Source organism: Neolamprologus multifasciatus, chromosome 10 (assembly GCF_963576455.1).
Source record: "Neolamprologus multifasciatus chromosome 10, fNeoMul1.2, whole genome shotgun sequence".
Taxonomy (NCBI): Eukaryota; Metazoa; Chordata; class Actinopteri; order Cichliformes; family Cichlidae; genus Neolamprologus; species Neolamprologus multifasciatus.
Window position 1 is genome coordinate 10,279,329 of NC_140448.1, and position 11,801 is coordinate 10,291,129.

Below are 11,801 nucleotides of genomic sequence, written 5' to 3' on the forward strand. Positions count from 1 at the left end.
TTCTCTGATGCTGTTTGTCCACACTGCTGCTGCTTGCTGGGACTCTTTGCTCGGGAGTCTTTGCTCAGGACTCTGCTGCTGTCTCTTTATCTGCCATGTCATTGCTCTTTGGAGCTGCATTCCTTGTCTTCAGGGGGGAGTGAGAGCTTGCTTGTGAGGTTGAGAGACACATGGAGCTGTAAATAAGTTAGCCAAAAACTTGGCCTGAACGTTTCCAATGATGTTAAACTATAGCTTTCTTCCGACCGCTGCATGTGGAAAATTGATTCAGGTCTGCTTGTCACCTGAAAGTGACAAACTAAGACATTTTCATTATTATTATCACTGCTTAATCAACACACACAACTCTCTCTCTGTGTTTTTGTGAACAGTCCTTTCTTAAAAGCAGAAAATGAGATTGTAGTTGTTCTTGGCTGATCAACACAAAACCTTTTCCTATGATTATTTTTCATCTACAATGTAAATTTTGTCTCTTTTTCACTCTTTTTTTTTTTTCTTTACAATAGCTGGTGACCTGCAGAATCACCGCTCTCACAATCAGAGGCAATTACTTTTACACAGCGCACAAAAACACTGTGACGTCAGACACATTCACACTCACTTTTTTCATCTGCGTAAATAAATCATTTGGCCAATGGCATGTGCCATGGTGATCCATAAGTATGATCACAAGTTTATTTAATTATTTTCAACCCAACAAAACAAATAAACAAAAACATGATGCTGATGCTATGAACACTCCACACACATGAGTCAAGATGCAGGAAAACTGCTGCGCATCTGAAAGAAGAAACTGAACTCGCGGAAAAGCTGCACACTCCAGTTATCATAGTTATCATAGTCCTGTTTCCCTCTCTTTGAAGAGTTCTCAGCCAGCTCCCGATCTGAAAATGTGTAGCTTGCTCATCAGCTCAGAAGAGACCACAACACAACCTCACACAGTGGTTGCGTGCTTTGCCCCACAGTGGCAAAGACTTGCACTTTCATATTCAATTCAGCTTCTCCATCATGTAATTTTCAGCTGTTTCATACAGGGTTCAGCATATTAGTTGTTTTCACAGGTGTGCTCTATATCTCAGCAATGGCTCATAATAAGACGACAGTCTTTCACACAGGTCAAATGCCTCTATGCACATCCTTAGTTTAAATATTTACCTATATCACTTCATCTCATATATCATTGTACTTAATTTGAGCAACCCTAAGCTTAATGCAGATTACTTTTAACAACTGACACAGACGTACACAAACAACACAGATAGGCCTATAACTTTCCCCAGCCTGCGTGAACCCGCACGGCCGTTGAGCTCCTGGACTCGCGTGTACCCGCGCAGTCACTGAGATGCACCTGCCTGCGTGAAACCGCACGGCATAGGCGTCGCTCTCTTTTGTTTATAAGCCTGCGATTAACCGCACGGCTCAGGTCCGCGTGAAACCCGCGCGACCGTGCTCGCGTATACCCGCGCAGCTAAGGAGCCGTCGCTCTCTTTCCTTTATAAGCCTGCGATTAACCGCACGGCTCAGGTCCGCGTGAAACCCGCGCGACCGTGCTCGCGTGAACCCGCGCAGCTACAGCGCTCTTCTTTTTACAGTACTTACTTGGTGTTGCTCTTGCATTAATCTCGAATCCCGTCAATCACCATCCAGCGAGGAGAAAAAACAGACAGCTAATCCACCGGCCCGATGACGAATTCTCACGTCTCGGGACTTTACTACAGGAACTTCTATACGTCCTGGCTGACGTCTTTCGGCGTGTCTCTTTTTCCCCTCGGTGAATGTCAATTCTAGGGCTCCGGCTCCGAAGGACCAATTAATGTTGGGTCTGTCTAGCACAGGCCCACCGCTGGAACGAGACAATTTAAAACCACAGCAAAAGCATTGAACACCAAGTAGGCAAAGTTCTTCATGTTACTCATGCATGAGGGAGACCTGCCTGGAGCCAAGTGTCGTTCCACCACTTGACCTCCATCAGACTCTCAGCCAGGTTCCCCATAGCACTCCTTTTATTGTGGTTACATGAATATGCATAGGGTCATTAACATATAACATCTTACATAGGTATACATGTGAACAAAGGATTGTGTGTGTGTATGTGTGTGTGTGTGTGGGGGGTCAGAGTGTGACCCCATAAATGACTTCCCTAAACCCACTGGTCTGGAAAGTCCACCAGTTCATCTAAACAAAAGGCACTTAGCCTAAAACAGATATAGCCACGTTTATCCTACCATAAAACAATAAGAGAAGGTACGACCTTTTCCCATGCTCCCAGGATGTAGGTGTGGATTCCAGAACACTCTGGAATCCACACCAAGCCTTTGCAGCCCGCTAAAGATCACACATCCTATCACTACACAATTGATTATACACCTCTAAGCATATATAAGTAGATATTTCTAAGCATAAATGACAATCAACAATACAAAACCTAACATCAATAAATATTGAAACAATGTTGGTAAAAGACTTTCATTTTAAGCCATTTGGGGCCATTGATTCCGCCGTGGTGCTGAAACGCTGGGTGTGTGGCAGCTCAACAGTCGGTGAAATGCTCGTATCGAAGAGCAAAATGCTTAATGCATTATCTGTGGGACCATTTATGTCTGATGATTTCTAGCTTGTAAAAAGAGCTGGCGCTTTTAAATAAAATCTGTGTGGACATTTTCACATTAAAGCATCCGTTGCAATAGCCTCTGAGTCATCACACATCACTGGTTGATGAGCTATCTTGTAAAATGCCCACACTTTGACAGGAGGCTGGTTTCAGGAGACTGATGCAATTGTAGCGAGTAGATCGTTGCCATCATACCGCCACACACTGTACTAAAGGTGGCAACAGATGTGCGAGCAGCTGAGATAAAGATGTGTCCGACAAAAGCTTCACTATGTAAACATTCAGGAAATTCTCCATTGAGTAATATTTGAATGCGCTACAGCCAGTTTCCTGAATATCACATAGTGGTTTTCTCTGATATGTTTTGGAGTAAACTGCAACAATGCGAACATTCTGACGCCTCAAAGACAGCAGTCACCATCTTCACCGTAGTGGTTTAGATTCATCAGTAGAAACGCAACAGATTACATGTGTGCCAATGAGAAGGAGACAGGTGTAACAGTAAAGCTGCAAGGAGCAGATACAGTGAAAACTGGGGTCAACCATCCAAAGAAAAGGACAAGGCAAAAGAGAGAAGAAGAGAGTCAAGGCAGGGTGGAGTGAGTGGAGATAAGCGCCAGGGCAGCAAGACTGGGAGGAAAGGTTTCCGGGACGATAGTGAGACCTGCTATGATGTCTGGTTTGGAGACAGTAACACTGAAAAAGAGACAGCAAGTTGAGCTGGAGGTGACAGAGTTAAAAGGTGTTAAGACTTTCAAAGTTAGGGAGGCAAGGCTGGGATGGTTTGGCATGTGCAGAGGAGGGATAGTGGAGAAGATTCATGGATGCAGTGAAGGAAAACATGGAGAGTTGGTGTGACGTTAAAGGATGCTAGACGTAGGGTGAGTTCAAGGCAGATGATACACTGTGGCGAGACCTAAAGGGAGCACGTGAAAGTATAAGGAGGAGGAAACGTCTCTTCTGACTGCAATAAGTTTTCCATGGAAAAACAGCTCTCGCTTCGTTTGGTCCACGACCTCAGTAAAAGCTTTCCTGATGACTTAATGGGCTCACACGCTGGTTTCAGGTCATACTGAATAAAATATGAAGATCACCGTGTGAATCATGGTCATTATTAGAGCCACAGTCAGATCCACCCCTCGCTCGTCCTATCTGGTTCGAAAACACACAGATGGTAACACCAAAAATATTCAATTCAATTCAATTCAATTCAATTTTATTTATATAGCGCCAAATCACAACAAATGTCGCCTCAAGGCGCTTCATAGATACAGAGAAAAGCCCAACAATCATATGACCCCCTATGAGCAAGCACTTTGGCGACAGTGGGAAGGAAAAACTCCCTTTTAACAGGAAGAAACCTCCGGCAGAACCAGGCTCAGGGAGGGGCGGCCATCTGCTGCGACCGGTTGGGGTGAGAGAAGGAAGACAGGATAAAAGACATGCTGTGGAAGAGAGACAGAGATTAATAACAGATACGATTCAATACAGAGAGGTCTGTTAATACATAGTGAGTGAGAAAGGTGACTGGAAAGGAAAAACTCAATGCATCATGGGAATCCCCCGGCAGCCTACATCTATTGCAGCATAACTAAGGGAGGATTCAGGGTCACCTGGTCCAGCCCTAACTATATGCTTTAGCAAAAAGGAAAGTTTTAAGCCTAATCTTAAAAGTAGAGATAGTGTCTGTCTCCCGAATCCAAACTGGAAGCTGGTTCCACAGAAGAGGGGCCTGAAAACTGAAGGCTCTCCCTCCCATTCTACTTTTAAATACTCTAGGAACAACAAGTAGGCCTGCAGAGCGGGAGCGAAGTGCTCTAATAGGGTGATATGGTACTACAAGGTCATTAAGATAAGATGGGGCCTGATTATTTAAGACCTTGTATGTGAGGAGCAAGATTTTGAATTCAATTCTGGATTTAACAGGAAGCCAATGAAGGGAAGCCAAAACAGGAGAAATATGCTCTCTCTTTCTAGTCCCTGTCAGTACTCTTGCTGCAGCATTTTGGATTAACTGAAGGCTTTTCAGTGAGTTTTTTGGACATCCTGATAATAATGAATTGCAGTAGTCCAGCCTGGAAGTAATAAATGCATGAACTAGTTTTTCAGCGTCACTCTGAGACAGGATATTTCTAATTTTAGAGATGTTGCGCAAATGGAAGAACGCAGTCTTACATATTTGTTTAATATGTGCGTTGAAGGACATATCCTGGTCAAAAATGACTAAAAATATTCAGCTTAATGCTTCACAATAGGACATCATGGGAGCTTCTTTTATACTGTCTGTGTTTGCTAGGCAGTACAACATCAGACTGCTAACATGCTCACAATGCTGGCAGGTGGCAGCAGAGGCATTAGATAAGGCACTCAAAGAATCCTGAATAGAAATTTATGGGAGAATTCTGAACATGAAAGATAGTTATCACCCATGTAGTCCAATCAACAGCCGAAATGGGAAGGTTTACAACTATTTTAAAAGCTGTAATGTGAAACAATACATGTGCACGTGTAGTACAAGTATAACTTAATGGTGAAAAAACATAACTTGGTGCAACTTTTTACCAAAACCTTTTTTTTCTTGCTTTACTGGATATAACTCTCAGTTCTATACATGCGGTTTTTATGTCCCACTGAACCACTGAAGTAAAATTCATGGCTCTCTCCATTCACTTAGATACAGACTGCAAAGTAAATACATGGATTCAATCCAAGATGGCTGCTAAGTTGATTAGATGGAGAATGAAAGGCTCAATGATAAAGTTTATGTCTACAGAGAAATATGAATGTATGCACCAAATATCAACATAACCAACCAATACTTAATGAGTCTTATGATAGTGTTAAAAAAAAGAGCCAGGGAATTACCCCAGTCATCGGGATTCATAATCCATCCATCCATTCGCTTCCGCTTATCCTTTTCAGGGTCGCGGGGGGCGCTGGAGCCTATCCCAGCTGTCATAGGGCGAGAGGCGGGGTACACCCTGGACAGGTCGCCAGTCTGTCGCAGGGCCAACACACAGGGACAGACGACCATTCGCACTCACATTCATTCGCACACACATTCGGGATTCATCTTCCAGGAAACAAAAATTATTATACCGAGGCTTTGCATACACATCACCCCTAACCATGCAATGTTAACTTGTCCACCATTTGTTTGACAATTATAGTGACAATGTAGGATCAAGTGAATAATGTATCACTCATGCAGGCCTAGGGACTGGTCTGCAACCATCTGGCAAGCAAATATGTGTATTTCCTGACTGGTTGCAAGTGGTTGCTGGGAAGCTGGCTGCTAAAGCACCAGTCATGCAGGTCTACATCTTGTCAGTGACCTCCTGGCAACCACCTGTTGCTATGGAAAGATGCTTAATCCCTAACCGGTTGGCAAAAACCTCCTCGTGGCTCCTTTGGTCACTAGCACATTGTATAGTCATAGTTTGAACAGAACCCCTCTGCTCTCTCCTTTTGCCCTCTCCCCGAACCAGTCGCAGCAGATGCACGCCTGATTCTGATAGAGATTTCTTTGTGTCAAAAGGGAGTTTTTCCTTCTCACTTTTGCCTTGGGATGCTTGAGATTTTCTCTGTATTATTGTAGGGTACTTACCTAAACAGATAAAACACTTTGAGTTTAGTGTTTTGATTTGGCGCTGTATAAATCAAATTGGAGTGAAGTGACAGACTTGTCTATGAACACTGTCCAGGACTCTCCAATCTGTCGTGAAACCATGAAAACTGCAACACAAGGTTCACCTTCAAAGCAGAAGTTGTGACTTCTGAAACATGTCAGCTGCAATGCTGAGTTGCAACTTTTACTTTGAAGGTGAACAGTCTCCATTTATGTTTTTCTACTGCCCAAATAGTAGTTAGTATAGGTAGAAGCAAGTATGTGCAGATAAACATGAAAAGTTACAGGCAACCATAGCAACTGGCTAGCAACCAAAGTGATCACTGGTCCAGTCCCAAACCCCTGCCAACCAGCTGGGGAAGACATATTTTTCCCTAGGAAATGGTGGTTGTGTCACATCCAATATGGCTGACAACGTTCTAGCAATGTGTGCAGGAAGTCAGGTGACTTCATGCGACTAGCCTCAATAAATGAATTCATGGATATTTGTGACTACAAAATTCACAAATTGATCTAGACATGTTAGGTGCCTACATTTTGCAAGGTACTGTATTTCAGTATGGACTGATGCACAAGGAAAAGGTTCATTGTGATGTGGTCCCCACAGTTACATATAGTTGATGCAGTATTGCTTTTATTTGAAGCGGTTATTACCAGGCAGATGCTGAGTTGGTTTTAACCTCTCTGTCTCTGATCGATCTGCCCCGGGGTGCTCCATCGCAGTGCTGTGAATCCCAAACCAGTTTTATATAATGATGAGCAAAGCAGATCTGGGTGGGGTGATCATAAGAATCATCAATTGCAATTGGTCATTTGTATTGATGGAAACCTAAGCGTTCAATACTTTCCAAACAGACACTACTGACTCCATTCAGAGAGTGCTGGTGATCGGTCAAGAGGGCGCACGTCAGCCTATCACAGTGCACTGGATGTTTGTGTTCTCCGAGCGTTTACAGTTTTTTTTCTTTTTTTTAAATGTACAACACACACTCCCAGACATAATCATTTCTCAGAATTTCTTTATTAAAAGAGCCAGTTCCAGTGTGGTTACTAGAAATAAACATGGAGAACAACTTCACAATCCAGCCATCAGGTTTTGCACCACACACTTTAGGGATGCTATTATGGTAACATTATCATATTCAGCTATAACCAACAAAAGAGAGACAAGACAGCAGTTTAATCACTTGATGGGAAATCTTCAGTCATGTCACCAACACAGGAACCCGTGTAATCAGAGCTGCTGCTAATCAAACATGTAAGAAATGGGAGAGAAAGTACATGAATGAACGAGTTTGTTAGCAGCCACTGTCCAGACAGCATTTCCACAAAGAACCTTATTTGCAGCTGGTGTGCTTTTGTGTTGCACAAGACTCCTGCCTGGATAAGAATTTGAACCCACATCACTTTTTTCATCATTTACATTTCAAAACTTTAAGCTTCCAAACTTCATTCCTCTCTGGCAGGTCCCGGAAGCCTCAATCAAGTCCGGTGTACATCAGAGATATATATCAGAAGGCTGACACTGGCTGATTTGCTAGTTACAGATTCTCTGAAGAATATTTAAGAATAACACCACTAGTTTTTTTTTGCATATTATTTTGTTCTACACTATAATTTTTGGATGTATTGTTTTGGACTATTTCTGAGGTCTACTCAATATTCTCAGTGTTTATAAGACTCAAAGCATGTTTATGCTAAGAATATATTCTGATTTACACGGATAGAAATGAAACCAGGTCTAAATATATTCAGGCAAAATGCCTGAATGTGAAAGTCAGGTAAAGAGTTTTTCTTCAGTTGAAGGAACTTTTTCCTTAGGCATTATTATAGCTCAGGCTTCAACTTGTCGACCAGTAAACAAAATAAAACAACAAAAAAAACAACAAAAATCACTTCGGGCAACTTGTTCTTGATCTCATGGAGATAAAAAAAAATCCGCAGAAACTCTAGCAGCTAAAACTATGAAGATTGGTCGCCCCTTATGCACAATACACTTCAGTTTTGAGGCATACCACATTTCTGTAATGCACTTAAAAACAAAACAACACCCCCAAAAGTTCGTATTATGTCTAGAACAGCACTGCACCATGAGAACAGTGCTGGTTTGGGCTATCATTTACCACTGACGCTGTACTGAAGCCAGGTGCTGGTGCAGAGATATTTCGGCTTTCTGAGAACAAGTCCACATTTTGGGAATAAAATGTTCCAAAGTCTTACGTAGATGACTTTTACTGATTTCCATCTGAAGAAAATCATGGGAGACAATATCTGTGGGCTGCATCTGCAAACCATTGGTACATTTCTTGTGTTTACTTCTCTCATAATTACTAACATCGGTAGTCCATCAGTAGCTGTCCAGTAGCTTTGGAGCCAGCATGTCTGGTGCCAACTTCTTAGCATTGATAGCGCATCTGGACTCACATGTGTGTATAAAAAACAGTTAAAGATCACTGTGCTAACCACTGTTACTGTGAGCATGCATGATGAAGTTTAGCTGGTGATGAACATCAAAGCACAGCTGAAGCTCACAGGCAGCAATGTTTTAATAATTCGTCATCTACTGATGAAGACTTTTAAAATGTAATTTCATGGCAATTCATTCAGTAGTTATTTTGACTCTATTGAATAAAAATGTGCTTGTTACAACAATGGCAACACAAAACTGAAACCACTGAATTTAGTGGCTGTAGGTGCAACTGCTGCAAAATTCCCCAATGGTTGTTAGATGCTGTCCCCCAGTTTTTGTCTGCCAGGATTTTCTTCCATACCTTCTGCTAGTAATGCTACGTAACAACTGCCTCTCAAACATGTCAAAATGTGGGCTTATTTGCAAAGAACACTGAAGCGGAACTGCTTCCACATCTGCACCATCACCTGCCGAAAAAAAACCTCACGATGGTTCAAAATCGGTTAGGAATAATCAGCTAATTAGAATTCACCCATAAATTGTTTCTTCTGTGTTTTGAATAGATTTAATCTGCAGAAAAAGACATCACAGACTTTTTAACCGCTGTCAGGAATGAGATGAACTTTTAGAAACTGCTACATTTGACTATTTCTTTCCATCCAGTCATGCTTGTAAAGGAAGACCAACAGGACAGCTACAGATCCTACAGTTGTGCACAAAGTTGCTTTGAGATTAATACACCGCACCGAGGCAGCACAAAAAAGCCTGGATTGAATTCAAACAATGGAAGCAGGGCCTCTGTATTTGAGCCCACTTTGTATCGGTCACCTTTAGCTTTTGGCATCGGCTAAATGTGACGTGCAGAATAATAGTCTTTGTGATATAGCAGCATTGTATTTGTCACAGTGCACCTCAAAGAATTATGAAGAGTATAGTCGGTACATGAAGGTAAAAATGTTTTCTAAATACGAGGACCAGTTATTACAATATGAAAATATTACATTTGCTTAAGATTAACAATCCATTATGAAAAGGGTGGGAAGGGGGGCACAGAAAAGCATCACAGGTTCGATAACATGAGGTTTTTTTTAGGTCTCTGGAGGAAGAAGGACAGCGAATCAGCACAGCATTACTCTGATAGGCAAACCTGAAGAGTTCTTACCCCCTTTAGGAACGGGGTGGTCTACTTTTTCTCTTGAGTTACCCCATCATCATCATCATCATCATCATCATCACACCAATGAATCAATATCCTTAAACTCAGTATTTGGTACAGGGAGTAACACAATATCTAAAAAGAAGCAGTAAAATACAAACCAGGTTAATCCAGTTCCCACAAATAAGCAATGCACTGGTTTACACACAGTAACAACTTTCCTCTTTTCAAGTGCAAAAAAAGAGAACAAAAAAAAAGAAGAAAAAACTGTACGCACATACGGACACTCACAGAGACACTGGCCCTTCAGTTCATGACAATTAAAGAGAAACTTCCTTTCGATTTGTCTCTCGAGTACAAACATCTGAGGTCAGCAACGACTTGACTGCACAGCAAGTCCATACAGTGTAGAATTCAAAGAAATTGCTTCGGCAGCCACTTTGCATATAAAGTCTGTATAAAAGGAGCAATAGTAAGAGGCCCTCTTCAAACGTTACCCCCTCTCCTAACTGCGAGCTGAGCTGGAGAGACAGGAGGAGCGAACTGCATGTTTGGTTGATGTTTCTCCAGCTGAAATAAAGGCGAGAGGTAAAAACAGGAATACAGCGAGTTGAGCCCCCCCCCCCCCCCCCCCCCAAAAAAAACAAACAAAAAAACACCCATCCACCCACTCCCAAGTTTACAGAGGTCTGATAACAGTGGATGCATTGCAACTCAAAGAAGATCCGATCCACATTATCACAGCAGAGTAGGAAGATGTCATTCCGTACAGACGGTCTTTCGTATACAAAACAAAGAGTCATGTAAAAAACAGAAAAACAACAACAACGGGCGTACGTGGGTACACTCCAACATGATGAAGACGGTAGAAAAATATAGACCTTTTCTTAAAGTCACTTAAATCCAAAAAAGTTTCAGGATAACTTCTTAAAGTCTTATTCAAACTGCTTAACCTGAAGGCATTTTGGTTTTAGAAAATTGTATCAGGGGATTTTTTTTAAATTACTAGTTAAAAAATGTGGAAGAAGCAACAACTAGGATTTGGTTAACATATTGTAAAATTAATTTAAAAGCTTTGAATTTTGTGAATTTGTCTGCAAATCTTTATTTATTTGGGTCGTAGCTTCCACCTGTAACCTGACATATTGTCACATTGTGGTCAGCTATGAGATTATTAAGAAACATGTTCCAAATCCTTGAACTTTATGGTCATTGGCAAGTCTGCACTACCGCTTCTTTCTTCTGTCTTTAAAGGACTAAGAGGTGAGAGCACGGCCTACGACAGCTGGGAGGCTACAGCCCCCCTGCGACTCAGGATAAACAGAAAGGTTGGATTAATGGAAAACAAGCACAAATGTCCCCTATTTGTAGACCTTTCTTTGATGGACTGAGTCTTTATTTCTGTGCCTGTTAAACTGAGGATGGGAAGAGTACTGCATATATGTCACATATGATATCAGACTAGAAAATGTATAAACTAATTTTCTACCTTAGCAGATTTCAAAACAGCAGCTCTAATCAACAACTAGTTACGAACTAGTTGTTCAATGCTTACGAACAACTAGTTCGTAAGCATTGACTACAATGACCTGGATGACTGAGAACCTTCACAGACAGCAGCTCTAATCAGTTCACAGATGAGTTATGCCTGATTTAAAGCCTCACATTTATGCTACAGACAGACCACCGCTGCACGACCCAAATTACCGCAACCATGTGCAATGAATTTGCGATCTTGTTGTCTTTGAAATTGTTGCTCTGGAAACGACGACCCGATATGCAACCACTCGCAGTCAGCTGTCTTTAAAATGACTTTGGCCCAATGCGAAGAAGCAGTGAGACAGAGGTAGTCTGCTATCGGTCTGGTATCGGCATGCAGTCTGTTTGTGATAATACATGAGTAACTGTAAAAAATCAGTAAGAAGTCAAAGCCTGCTGCAGTCTCGACATAACCATAGACGACTTCCATTCAGAGTTCAGTCAGAACCTCTGAAAT

General features: G+C 41.9%; 1 long non-coding RNA gene across 1 annotated transcript; it reads right to left on the reverse strand.

Annotated features, from left to right (window-relative positions):
- Positions 1 to 3,824: 3,824 nt before the first annotated feature.
- On the reverse strand, positions 3,825 to 4,834 carry LOC146509607 (uncharacterized). Its single transcript, XR_014876528.1, has 2 exons — positions 4,563 to 4,834; positions 3,825 to 4,357 (listed from the first exon to the last, which is right to left on the reverse strand). It is a non-coding gene; the product is annotated as an uncharacterized LOC146509607 (long non-coding RNA).
- Between the last annotated feature and the right edge of the window lie 6,967 nt (positions 4,835 to 11,801).